This window comes from Papio anubis, chromosome 13, assembly GCF_008728515.1.
Source record: "Papio anubis isolate 15944 chromosome 13, Panubis1.0, whole genome shotgun sequence".
In the NCBI taxonomy this organism is placed as follows: Eukaryota; Metazoa; Chordata; class Mammalia; order Primates; family Cercopithecidae; genus Papio; species Papio anubis.
In genome coordinates this window covers 6022593-6036966 of record NC_044988.1, presented here as the reverse complement: position 1 = coordinate 6036966, position 14374 = coordinate 6022593, and the positions used below count along the sequence as shown (strand labels likewise).

At 49.9% G+C, this 14374-nt stretch overlaps 1 protein-coding gene and 1 pseudogene across 3 annotated transcripts in view; one reads left to right on the top strand and one right to left on the bottom strand.

Moving 5' to 3' along the window:
* The window catches only part of ROR2 (receptor tyrosine kinase like orphan receptor 2), a 219391-nt gene that overhangs the window by 104995 nt on the left and 100022 nt on the right, over window positions 1-14374 (bottom strand). The window lies entirely within an intron of this gene.
* On the top strand, window positions 12955-14200 carry LOC100998693 (annotated as a pseudogene).

Here is a 14374-nt window from a genome sequence, read left to right as displayed (position 1 = left end):
AGCCTCTCCCCTCCTCGCACCTGAAACTTTCCGGACTCACCAGTCATGCCACGCCTGGTTGCAGCCGCTATCTTTTTTCTCCTCGGCATAAACTACCTTTTATATAGAACAGACATGAAAACACCCTGAGATCGGACCCCGGGGTTTCATTCCGAGTTAAGATCTCATCTTCAAAACCCTCCACTTCTGATATTACCACTGGGGAATGGGTCCCTCACCAGGCTTGCAGGTGGCCACTCCAGCATGGCTGTCTGCCTCTTGGGAATAGAGACCCCAAGCACCATAGCCGGCGCAGGAGACCCCGCTGCAGTCGGAAAACGCGATCGCTCCGGTGAGACCCTTTGTAAAAGAGTAAAGGCATTGTGTGTCTACGCATTAACCATGACAGATGTTATGAGTTTTCGCGAAACCTGGCATTCATAAAAGCAGTGCTCCATTCTGGAGCTTGAAATAAAAGGGCACAAAGAACAAGAAAATCGTTTTTCGGCACACAGTAGAAGTCTACCTCAGCAGAAACTAGAGAGAAGTTCCCTGTGGACTCCAAGGAAAATGAGATAAATTTCAGTTTGGGAGAGAGGCAAATCTAATCACAGAATCCTGGGCAACAAGTCAAAAATGACATTAAAATAAAGACACAAAAAGCACACGCGACACAACATCCAAGGCCCTCCGCACCGGCTACGCGCAGGCACGCAGCAACACGAGCGTGAGATGACAGCAGCTTAGGAATGAATTCACCAATTAACAAGATGAAGGGGTTCGGGAGGGGGGACGGCAGGGGGCTGGGTGTATTTTGTGTTTACCAAAACACCTCCTCCAATATCCTGGCCTGATTCGTGGTGCTGTCAGATGGGTGTGTGTGTGTGTATGTCTGTATGTAAGTACAGGCATGTGTGCCTGTGTGTATATGTGTGGTGTGTGTGTGGCGTATGAATGTGGGAGGGGTGTGTCTGTGCGTATATGGTGTATGTGTGTATGTGTGTGGTGTGTGTTGTGAGTGTGGGTCTGTGGTGTTTGTGTGTATATGTGTGGTGTGGGGGGTATACGTGTGAGGATATGTTTGCATATGCTGTGGGTATGTGTGGTGCATGTATGCTCTGGGGAGGTATATGAGTGTGGTGTGTCTGTGGTATAGGAATGTGAGGGAGTGTGTCTGTGTTTGTTGTGAGTGTGTGTGTCTACGGAAGTATGTGGCGTATATTGTGTGTGTGGTATGAGAAGTATATGTGTGGGGATACATGTTTGTGCCTACGGCGTGGGTATGTGTGGTGTGTGTCTTGTATGTATGGTGTGTGTTGATGGCTGTTATGGTAGTTATTAGTATTAGCTGTATATGTGGGTATGTTAGTGGTATTGCTGTATGTGTGTGGTGTGTGTATGTGGTGTGTATGTGGTAGGGATTATTATGATATGTGTGGTGTATGTGTGATGTGTGTGCTGTGTTATTGGTGTGTGTGTGTTGTATGTGGTGTGTGTGTTGTATGTGTGGTGTGTGTGCTGTATGTGGTGTGTGTGCTGTATGTGTGAAGTTATTATTGCTTGTATGTGGTGTGTGTTGTTATTGTTGCTGTGTATTGCTGTATGTGTGGTGTGTGTGCTGTATGTGTAGTGTGTGGGTGTGTGTGCTGTATGTGGTTATTGTTGTTAACATTGTGTGTGAGTTATTGTGTTAACATTGTTGATTGTTGTTGTTGCTGTTGTGCTGTATGTTGTGGTTATTGTGTTATATGTGGTTATTTATTGATTTGTGTGGTTGTGTTGATTGCTGTATGTAGTTATTATTGTGCTGTGTGTTGTGGTTGTGTGTTGTATTGTGTGTGGTTGTTATTGGTTATTGTTATTGTTAACGGTATTATTCGGTGCTGTATTATTGTAGTTATTGTTGTGTGTGTGGTGTGTTGGTAGTTGTTATTGTTGGTGCGGTATGTTAGTTATTGTTGATGTATTTGTGGTGTTATTGATTGTTATTGTTGTTAGCTGTTGTGTGAGTTATTGTTGTTACTTTTGTGTGTGTGAGTTATTATTATTGTGTGTTGTATTGCAGTTATTGTTGTTATTGTTATTCTTGTGTGTGTTTATGTGGTGGTTGTAATGTTGGTTGTTATTGTTATGTGTGAGTTATTATTGTTAGCATTGTTGGTTGTGTGTGTGGTTGGTGTTGGTGCTTGTTGTGTTATTGATTTATGTCTTGGTTATTGGTATTGTGTTTATGTGTTGAGTTATTGTGTATTGATGTGGTTGTTATTTGTATGTGGTATTGTGTGTATTATATGTTAGTTGTTATTGTTTTATGTGTGTAAGGTTATTATTATTGTTAGCATGTGTGTTATATTGGTGTGTGTTAGCTTGTGTTATTGGTTGTTGGTGTGTTAGCTCTGTGTTGGTTATTGTTATTGTGTTTATGTGGTTATTGTGCTGTATTAGTTATTGTGCTTGTGTGTGTGAGGTTGGTGGTGGTGTTGATGATGGTTGTGTATTGGTTGTGGTTATTGGTATTATTGTTGGTTATTGTTAATTGTTGTATTATTGGTTGATTGGTGTTATGTGTGGTTGTTAGTGCTTGTGTATTGGTTGATGTTGTTGCTTGTATTAGTGTATTGATGAGGGTTGTGTTGGTGGTTATTGTTGATGTGGTATTGGTTATTATTGTTATATGTGGTTATTATTGTTGTAATATTGAGTTATTGGTATTGTTGTAATGTGGTGTGTTATGTGTGGTGTGTGTGTTATGTGTAGTTGATGGTAATTGCTGTGTATTGTGGTTATTATTATTATTGTTGTGTGGTTATTGGTAGCTTATTGTGTGTGGTGTTATTATTGGTATATGTGGTGTGTGGTGTGTGATGTGTGTGCTGTATGTGTGGTGTGTGTGTGTTATATGTGGTGTGTGTGTGTTATATGCTCGTGTGTGTGTGTGTTATATGTGGTGTGTTAGTGCTGTATGTGTGGTGTGTGTGTGTTATGTGTGGTGTGTGTGCTGTATGTGTGGTGTGTGTGTTTATATGTGGTGTGTGTTGTATGTGTGTCATTATTATTATTGTGTTATATATGTGGTGTGTGTCAGATTGTGTGTTGCTTGTGTGTGGTGTGTGTGCTGTATGTGTGGCGTGTGGTACATCAGTGTGGCGTGCATACGTGTGTGTCTGCCTCTCTACTGGGTGATGTGTCCCCGGGGGAGCCTCGGAAGCCAGATGTCGGTTTTCTCCGACGACACTCCTGAAGATGGAGATCTGCGTAACACAATTCCCCTTCTCAACCACCTTTGATTTGGGGACACCCCACCGAAAGTACACCCCTTTCTCTTCATCAATGTGTTCTTTCCATCGCTCACAAAAAGGCTCTGGTGATTAAACATCCCCACCTGTGTTGCCCACGGCGCCGTATCACCCCGCACTGTACTGGCCCCCATCCGCTGGGCTGGCCAGCATTTCTCAAGGAGAGCCCCACCCTTCCCAGGAAATGCCCACTTCATCTGGCAGAGCAGAGAGTAGCTGGCTGCTTGAAGGGCACTCCTGAGGCCCCACTGTCCTGGGAGGTGCATTGGTAGAGGGCAGTAGAGGAATCAGAGGGGAGGGACCCGGGAGAGCAAAGACCAGCAGCTGCACAGGAACACACGTGTGACCTCATTAAAATGCCACGACGGCCCGGGATGACGTTACCTGTTCCTCTTTCTCTTTCTAACTTTCTCTTCTTATGAACGAGGAAACCTGTAGTTCTGCAGCACACTGAAAATCCAGGGCCTTCCAGTGACAGACCCCAGGGCCCACCATACCCAATTGCTTCAAGGAGGCCTCTGTTCATTAAAATAAACTCTCATCACTGAGACAGGAGAGATGTCTGACGTTTTCTTTCCAGTTTGGATGCCAGCTCCCCTCCTTCAGGCCTGGGGCTGCGGGCAGCGAGGCTGGATCCCCAGCTGGGGGCCTTCCTCCCGGGCTGGCTGTGCTTCCTGGCCCTACAACAGCATCGCCCATACGCTCAGTCAGTATCTGCCCAGCGCACAGGGAATGAGGAGAGACAGGCAAACACACCAGCAACCAAGACTGGTGAGGCAGTGATGGCCAGAACCAAATGCCAGCCTGGGTAACTCTCTCAACTGTCACCCAAGCAGGCCTGGAGCACCCAAAGCTCCTCCGCGTGTCCAGATGAGATACCGGGAACCCCCCACCCTGCCCCGTTCCTATGCAAGGACCTGAGATCCACACCCCACGCTCCAGCTCTGCTTCATTCTCTAGCCATTTCGTTGCATGCATTTGTTGTATCCTATACGTGTGAGACCATTATAGATGTGTGGCCGTGGGCTGTATGGATTAATGGCACGATTTGCAAGACTGTGTCCCATTACCAAAGACAAGCTGAAATAGCTCCTTATATGTAATACAGCAGAGCTTGTGTGCCCACAGCCAAATCATAGACTGAAACAGGCGTCATGTGGGTCCAGTCTCACCCATTCCCCGGTTGCTGGCCCATCAGTTGACAACCCTTGAGCTCACAGATGCTCCTTTTATCCTCGTTTTACAAAGCAAAACAAAACACAGAATACAGAGGGATCTGCGCGGATGGCCTGGAACTTTGTGGGTGTTCACTCCCAGGGTGATGGAAGTGATTAACACATTAATAAATACACGAGTCCATGGAAAACTCAACGTTTTCTAGAGTTTGACCAGGAGCTTTTAAAACTCCCAGCAGTCCCTCTTCTAAGCTGCCACATCAACACTTTAAACGCTCTTCTACCAATTCACAAACTCTCTAGGTCTCGGAATGTGGCTTCTGCCTGAAGGCCCTTGTGACTGCTCCTAAAGTCACAGGCAAAGCTGTAGTCCCTGACACAGACTGGCAAAGGCCTGAAGCTCTTCAAGGTATTAATTTTAAAGTAGTCTTTTATTGGTTTAAGGTGATCATATTTTAAATCTAACCATCAGGTGGTTTGCGAATGGGTGTGGTCTGTGAAAAAGTCTGTAAATGTGTATTTCCATGCAAAAGCTGGTGCTCAGCATCACAGCCCAGCGGGCTCCGGAACACCTGCCCTCACCCCTCTGCTCTCCACACGTCTGCATGAGCTTTCCCAGGAGCAAGCTTTGGCAGGCAACTCCTTCAATCTTCAATGCCCTCAGATGCCAGCCTGGTGGGGTTTGCACCAGCCCTCTCTGCCATCCCCACTGGGTTTCCTCTTCTTGGACCGTTTCTTATATTAATGGCACCTCAACTGCCAGCAGCCTATGCATTTCCTCCACATTCTGTGTATGGCCCTGGCAGCCACCATGAGAGGCACGTCTGTCTGCATTTTCCAAAGAAAAGACAAAATGCCTTACCTAAGGCCAAGCAATGCAGTCAGGGCGGGGAAGGATGGGGACCTCTGATGGACCCACCCTGCCAACCCCACCTGCCCCACCAGCCTCACCAGGCCAGGCTTCTGGCAACAGGACTCGGATCCATACTGTCCCCGTGCAGACGCATGCCTGCAAAGTAAGTGCAAAATAAAGGAGAGAGAAAGAGAAGTAAGGAAAGAAAGGAGAGAAAAAGCATAAAGAGGAGAGATGGTCAAAAGCAAGTATTCTCAGGAAATGGACAGCAGGTAAGGGAAGGAGTTCTTCTTTTCCTCATCCCCTAATTGCTCGAACATACTCCTGATCCCCAAGTGTCACGAAGATCTACTGTCCTGATTACTATTACTGCTGTCGAGATTAGGAACAGCCAACACATGTGTGCCAGGTGCCATGCATGTATTATCTCCTTTAATCCTCACAATGACCCCATCGTTATCCCGATTAACAGCTGAGGAAACTGAGGCACCAAGAATGCAAGTCAATAGCACAGGCACCAGAACCCAAACACTGGCCCTTGGGTGCCGTGTCCTCACCCTAGGCGTCAGTGTCTCATGCCAGAGGCCAATAGGATGCCACATGCATGGGCACTCTCCACAGACTGTGACCTAAAGGACAGCGCAGCCAGCCCACTTCCAATTGTCCACAGCTTCTCTGCCTCTGAGGCAACAAGGAGAAATGGGCTGGGTTTGCCCAGACAGGTACTTTGAATATTCCGGTATCTTAATTCCACCTCTGGAATTAAAAGCTGGGCGGGGAGGGGGCCAATGCCCTCAGTGGTCCATCGTGTCAAGGAGACAGAGAGAACTCCACTGACTCAAGAGAGGGCAGCGGGCAGGAGGTGCCAGGGCTCCTGCCACTCCCCTCCTCCTCCCCCAAGAGCCCAGAGGCCTCCTCCAGCCACATGTCACTGATGTGCTGCTCCGTATCCAGCTGGCACGCAGGTGCCACCTAATTCTCTGCAGCTCTTTGCTCTCCTACAGCAATGGTGAGGGGGGTATCCCCTCGAGAGGTGTCCTCCCACTCTCTTGACCAGCGGTGAAAACACAAGATGCTCCCACTCGAGAGCTGCCCGAACGCCCTTGCACGCGAGCCCTTCAGACGGGGCATTCGGGGGTTTCTTCTCCTCTTTACACTTACAAAATATTTGCTAAATGGATATGAATTTAAAAGAGAACAACTAGAAGCAAAAATCAGAGAAAAGAAAACCCACACAGCATGCATTTACATGTGCAGGAGGGAGAGAGCGTGTTGGAGCTGGAGGGAGCAGCCACAGTTACCCAGGAAATACAGAAGACACAGAAGGTGGCCCGCGGCCCTGCAAAGGGCTGGGCTGGCTGCTGCAAAGAGCCTGCAGACATACAGGAACTAGCGGATGTCCTCAACCTCTCGTGGCTCCTGGAATGAGGGCCTCAGAACACAAGCAGGTACTGTGCAGGAGCCCTAAAGTCAGTGGGGTCTGAGCCAGGTGGTCCTCCATGCCCACCCCGGGGCAGGTCAGGTGCATGACCAGCTTAAAGGCTCAGATGGCCCCATCAAGACAGTCTGTTGTATCCTAGACTTATTTTTTAAAGAAACGTTCTCATTTCTGACATAATGCATCCTTCCTGACAGCCCTCGGTGCCTTTAAGAAGCGGTGATCTAGATGAGAGGCATGGGTGGGGAGTAGGGGCTGCTGACTTCCATTCTCTTTCTAAGGAGAAAATGGACTTCTCCTAAAGGGCCGTGACGCCCAATCCCACTAGCCTGCTCACACTTAGAAATTACTGTATGTCTAGAGACGCCACACAACTACAGTTCCTCCGCATGCATGTTGACGTCTGCAGGTGATAAATCACAGGGAACACCGGGGCAGCAGGAGGAGCCCCAGGAGAGACAAGCCCCGTGGCACCACCCCGGCTCCAGGCTCTGCACATGCCCTGCTTGGCTGGACTATGTCTGCTTCTCATTGAGGAATGAGTGACCTTGTTTAGTAAGAAGGGCTGCGCAGAGTTTTTCTAAAAATCTCAATTTGAAACACAACCAACCCCCACGCTGGTTCCAGCCACTCCCAGCCCTGGGCTGCCGGCCCTGCTGTCTGCACCTTCTGGCCTCTGAAGGCCACTTTCCTGCAGAGCAGGGCCTTTCAACAGCCACTCTGGCACTAACGGCCATCCACACACTCTCCTTCTAAATGCTTTTTCATCCCTGCAGCGGGGCAGAGGAAGGGAGGGGGCCATCAAACGCGGAGCTGCACACGTTTCAGCAGGCTGCCCTGAGCCAGCAGCATAAATCAGAACGTGTTTTCCTGTTTCAGGGTGGAGGAAATGGTTCTCCAGCAAAGTTCCCTACCGTTTCTTAAAGTGATTATTTTGATTTAAACTGCTGCCTGGTGGCTAGACTTCTAGCTACCAGTTTCAGGTCGTCTGTCCTGGGAGCCCAGAGCACAAAGAAACACTGTTTGCAGGTTCCTGGGGGCCTCCTCTGGGCCGCTGCATGAGATGGGCTCTCGGCCTCCACGCTCCCGCACCTTCCACAGACCAGCGCTTGTTCCTCGCCTAGGGAGCTGCCAGCCCCAAAGACACCGCCTCCTTCGTACCACTCGCTGTCACGCAGGCTGCGGTTTTACTTCTTCCGGCCGTCCTCCAAGTATCAGGCTCTCGCTGTGTCTGAAGAGAACATATGAATTTTGGGAAGGACACAATTCAGTCCACAGCGAATCTAAAATCCACTGTGCAACATTCTTAGTTTTAGGAGGCGGCAGCTGGGGCTGAACTTGCTCAAAGTCGTCCTAAAGAACTGCAGCCCCAGACTGGCCCCATGTCCAGCCCCCCACGCTGGCGAGATGTTGTTCTATTAGGTGTAATAGGTTCGTGGCTACCAGAACCTACACCGTTGGGACGGTTGAAAAGAAAACCAGAAGCTGAATGAGTCCACGGGGCAAAACGGCCGTGGTTAGCAATGATTTTCTATACTCCACCTCCGTATACAGAATAGCAAGCCTCACCCCAGGTCCTTGCATGCTCCCGTGGGACAGAGAAGGCGGGGCGGGGGGGGGGGGGAAGCGGGAGCGGGAAGGGGAGATGTCATTCCTGCATTTTCTACACATGCATCCTAATGTAAAGTAACCATTTCATGGTGTGCAAAAGATTGCCAGAAAAAGCAAAATGCATTCATGACACAGTTCAAAATTACGAATCCAATCCAGCATAGACAGTTACAGGGGCCTGCAAGCGGAGGGGCAGTTTCGTATTTTCTGCCCTCCCCACCCTACGCCCAAGGTAGAATGAGGAAACTTTCTCAGAAAAGGGCCCTCTGTCCAGCGACACCAGAGCACAGTGAGAACCTCTGCACGCGCCCCTCCCCATCACCCAGCACCCCCACTCCCAGTGTCGGGCCTGGGCGGTCCAGGGTGAGGGCCTGTCCTGGGGAAGTCAGGCCCTGACCCCCTGGTGAGTCTCTTCTAGGAATGCTGCAACCAGCCAGAGCCACAGGCCATGCCTGCCCCCAAATCCAAGACTTTCAGGTGATCTCACTGTGTGGATCCCAGGCAAGGAGATGTTCATAGAGACATCCATCCCAGGGCACCATCCCATCTAACTCTTACCCAAAACTCACCACGGGTCAAGCATATGCACTAGGGGAGTTCCCAGTCAGCACCTTTCAGAAACCAGCCCCCACTCTCACGCACACCCAAAGCTTGCTCACACCAAAGCATGCTTTTAATCAGCTTTGCTGGGGTATAATCTACATGTAATAACACACACCCAGGCTGGGCGTGGCGGCTCCCATCTGTAATCCCAGCACTGTGGGAGGCTGAGGCGGCGGATCCCCTGAGGTCAGGAGTTCGAGAAGAGCCTGGCCAACATGGTGAAACCCCATCTCTACTAAAAATACAAAAATTAGCCAGGCATGGTGGCAGGTGCCTGTAATCCCAGCTACTCTGAAGGCTAAGGCACGAGAATCACTTGAACTCGGGAGGTGGAGGTTGCAGTGAGCTGAGATAATGCCACTGCACATCAGCCTGGGCAACAGAGCGAGAATCCACCTCAAAAAAAGGAAAAAAAAAAAAAAGGTGTACCTTATGAAGAGCTCTGACAAATGTCAACACAGATGCAACCACCACTATAGTCCCCACTGAGAAGAACCTGGCAGAAGAAGCAATACCATGGCAGTTGCAGCCAGAGGTGACTAACACTCACGCAGAGAGCCGCTGGGTGACACCAACCCCAGGATGCCTCCCGGCTGGGCTTCTACAACAATGGAGCCCAGGCAAGGCCTGCTATTCTCTATCTGGATGACCTTGAGAAGTTAAGCCTCAGTTTCTTCATCTTAAAGCTTGGAATACTGTAGCGTGGATTACAGGCTTTGCCATGGACTGAAGTGTGTCCCCACAAAATATGTCGAAGCCTGAACCTCAGTATGACGGTGTTTGTAGTCGGGGCCTATAGGGAGGCAGTCAAGGTTAAAAGGGTCAAAAGGGCGCTTCCAATTCAACACAGCTGGCATCCTACAAGAGGAGGAAGAGACACTGGCACTCACTCTCTCCACCCCATGAGGATGCAGTGAGAAGGCGGCCATCTACAAGCCAAGAAGAGAGCCCTCACCAGAAACCAAACCTGCTAACACCTTCACTATGGACCTCCAGCCTCCACACTGTAGGAAATCAATGTCTGCTGTTTAAGCCGCCCAGTCTCGGTGCTTTGTTAGGGCATCTGGAGCCCTACCAAGACAAGACTTTCTGCAGAGAATTGAAGGTTCTCAAGGAAATCTCAGGAGAAACCTCAGTAACCACAACGCAATAGAACTGCTCCAATCAAGCAGGCCAGCGGTTTCGGATTTCAGGTTTTGAGTCTTGCCTGTCCCCTCAGCATTCCCCCCGAGAGGCACCCTCTGCAGTGGTCCCTGAACCTCCTTTGACCTCCAGAGCTCTGGAGAAGACCCTTGGAAAGCCACTGGGCTGGAGTCTGTCTTTTCAGGTACCACTCCCTTGCCTTCTAGGGCAGATGGGGCTCAAGTATCACTGACTTCAGGAACAGAACTGTGCCTCCAGAAATTATCTGTCAACGCAGCTATAGACATGTTGAAGAAGAGGTGCCCTTCTGGTACCCAGATAACCACAGGGTACCGTGTGGAGACAACACAGGGCAGAGCCGCGGACATCACAAGCTGAGGGAACAGCACAGGCAAAGGCTCAGAGACACAAGTGGCACGGATTGGGCAGGGGGGAAATGTGGAAGGTGGAGGATGAGTGCAAGGAGGGAATGTGGGCTCAGGTGGGTGTGGCCCCATCCTTCTTAAAGCAGGATTCAACAGAGAAAGGAAATGAGAGCTTCAAGGCGTCAGTATGTGCAGGTCCGCAGACAGCACAGACAGGCTTGGAACCAGAAAGACAGTAGGAGTGCCTGTCCCATGGACAGAATGCCTGACTCCCCTGGAAGGCCACTTTCCCTCCCTCCTGGACCCCTCATTAGGCCTCGCTACCATCTCCCCAACTTCCAGAGATAGTGCTTTGCAGACAAGATCTACTGCCAGGTCCCTCAACGTCCCCTTGCTCCTTCGTACAATGCACCAAAACATGGGAAGCAAGCTACATTTGCAAACCACACATATACTCCCCTAGAAAGGGCTCCCTAATGCAGTCCCCCGACTTCCCACATAGAGACTTGAGGGCGCCAGAGGAGGCCCTGCAGGGGCCAGCTCATACAGCAACAGCTCCAGTATTTCAAAGTAAGCCTAGGCAGGCGGGACCCAAGGGCACCCCAGCTCTCCTCCAGAGCTGCTTTTCTCATTTCCGTGTGCAGCCTGCAAGGCCTGGGGGTGGAGAGCAGGCCTGAGAACGACCCCCACCCCCCAGCACACAGTGGATCCTGCCCTTCCCGGCCAGGAGATGCTGGTCGCAGGAAGACATCCTTCACATCTTTGCTGCCACCAGGAATCACACTCCCCAGAACTCAAGTTCCACTCAACCAAGCTCGAGTCAGGCTTTGATCTTGCAGGAAACACCCACGCAGAGTCACTCTCCAGGACGGGAAGGATGCAGGAGCCAGCTTCAGCAGAACTCCTGGCTAGCAGCTCTGCCTCGCAGTGTAGAAACTGTCTCAAAATGTAAAACAGATGAGCCTGTTTTAAAGAAAGTTATTTATATTGCGGAATCTTTCAGAGCAAGCAGAAACTTGAAGAGCCTTATCACCTGGGGCACAAAACCAAGGATACTCGAGTCTTCTCTCACCAGAAAAATGGATGTGACTTTTACCGAAACATAACAAGGAAATGCGTTGGTTTGAGGCTATTTCTTGATTTCTGCTTCTGATAACGTATGTATGCCAGTCCTAATCAAGAAAGAATGGCATTCAATAAGCTGACAAAAACTCTTTTCCTGCGAATTCCCTACCTTGAAGGTCAGGATTAAGAGTGAAGCATAGAAATTAAATTAAACCAGGGGAGCGGAGCTGTATGTAAATTCTGCTGGCTTTTCAGAAAAGGACCGGACCTCTGTCTGTCCACCCATCTGGAGGCAGGGCATCAGATGATGGACGTGGATATATGGGGGTTCTGCTCAGTGCCATCTGTGTTTTAATCAATCTGGCTAACGCTTAATTTTTTACAAATAACATTTGGGGCCAGGCGAGGTGGCTCATGCCTGTAATCCCAGAACTTCGGGAGGCTGAGGATCACCTGAGGTCGGAAGCTCGAGACCAGCCCAGCCAACATGGTGAAACCCTACTAAAAATAGAAAATTAGCCAGGTGTGGTGGCGCGTGCCTGTAATCCCAGCCACTCGGGGGACTGAGACAGAAGAATCGCTTGAACCTGGGAGGCAGAGGTTGCAGTGAGCTGAGATCGCTCCACTGCACTCCAGCCTGGGTGACAGAGTGAGACTCTATCTCAGGGGAAAAAAAAAAAAAAAACAGTTGGACCTAAGGCTGTAGTTGAAATATTGTGCTAGACTCACGCTGGCTGAGAGCCGGGGACACGTTTATACTATTATCCAGGTAGCACACAAACGGGAGATACACACTCTCCTTTAGTGTTTGGAGATTTTTAAAGCAATTGCAATTCTTAAAAAGTATCATTATTGTCTAGGAGCATCAGGACTCGTAACAATGGATTGCAGTGAGTCTCCAGGGAAACATTCCCCAGCGCTAACTGCAGTTCCACAGTGACCACCCTCCATCAGCCCATCCGAACAGATGTCGAGCAGGCACGTCTAGCAGGTGCCCACATTTCAGAAGTGACTCTAGGGCTTGCTTGCTTGGGATCACTTTGGTCAGCCTTACTATGGGACCAAACCCTTTCTTGTGTGGTTCTATAATTTTAGGAGAATCACAGGAAATGTTCCCACCAATTCTTCTTTACCTCCCAACGATGGTCAGATGAGATTTCCAGGCTTTTCTTGATTTCAACAAGAAGAATCAATCCAGGGGTGAGGAAAGAGAACAAGAGCTCAAATAAAGGGGCCCTGGAGGTAGAAATAAACTGCCACATGGAAAACATCTTGACTGCTGAAAATGCAATCTCTTCACTTTCGAAGATGTGCTTCGAAGCTCCCCTCTTCTCTTCAACTCTCCTGTTAAAACTAACACTTCCAGATTTGGCTTTATCTAGCCGAAGGGAACCGAAGGCCGACCGACCTTTACCGGCGGGATTTGACAGCGTGATGTCTCACAGAAAGTTCACCCCTCCCAGACATGGGTCCCTCGGCTTCCTGCCTTGGAGGCACAGCAGCACGCACCGTGGGAAGGTGAAGAGCTTCCCTAAGGATGACCCGTCCAATCCGGTCCACCTCACAGCCTTCCTGGGATACAAGGCTGGCATGACCCACACCATGCGGGAAGTCGACAGGTCAGGATTCAAGGTGAACAAGAAGGAGGTGGTGGAGGCTGTGACCATTGTGGAGATGCCACCCATGGTGGTTGTGGGCATTGTGGGCTACATGGAAACCCCTCAAGGCCTCCAGACCTTCACTGATGTCTTCGTCAGTCTCCAGATACTGATGTATTCACTGAGCACATTAGTGATGAATGCAAGAGGCGTTTCTATAAGAACTGGCATAAATCTAAGACAAAGGCCTTTACCAAGTACTGCAAGAAATGGCAGGATGAGGATGGCAAGAAGCAGCTGGAGAAGGACTTTAGCAGCATGAAGAAGTACTGCCACGTCATCTGCATCATTGCCCACACCCTATGCACCTGCTTCCTCTGTGCCAGAAGAAGGCCCACCTGATGGACATCCAAATGAACAGAGGCACTGTGGCCGAGAAGCCGGATGGGGCCCGCGAAGAGGCTTGAGCAGCAGGTACCTGTGAACCAAGTGTTTGGGCAGGACGAGATGATAGATGTCATCGGGGTGACCAAGGGCAAAGGCTACAAAGGGGTCACCAGTCATTGGCACACCAAAAAGCTGCCCCACAAGACCCACGGAGGCCTGCGCAAGGTGGCCTGGATTGGGGCATGGCATCCTGCTCGTGTGGCCTTCTCTGTGGCACACGCTGGGCAGAAAGGCGACGATCACTGCACTGAGGTCAACAAGAAGATCTGTAAGACTGGCCAGGGCTGCCTTATCACGGACGGCAAGCTGATCAAGAACAATGCCTCCACCGACTATGACCTGTCTGACAAGAGCCTCAACCTTCTGGGTGGCTTTGTCCACTACGGTGAAGTGACCAATGACTTTGTCCTGCTGAAAGGCTGTGTGGTGGGAACCAAGAAGCGGGTGCTCGCCCTCCGCAAGTCCTTGCTGGTGGAGACGAAGCGGCGGGCTCTGGGGAAGATGGACCTTAAGCTCACTGACACCACCTCCAAGTTTGGCCATGGCTGCTTCCAGACCATGGAGGAGAAGAAAGCATTCATGGGACCACCCAAGGAAGACCGAACGGCAAAGGAAGAAGGAGCTTAATGCCAGGAACAGATTTTGCAGCTCATGGGGTCTCAATAAAAGTTATTTTTCACTGGGAAAAAACAAAAACAAAAAAAACCCAAAAAACTAACACTTCCAAGGAAGCCGGCTAGAAAGAACCCTGGGCTCCGAGCCTGACTCCCACCCCAGGCCACATGGCCCTGTTCATGTGTA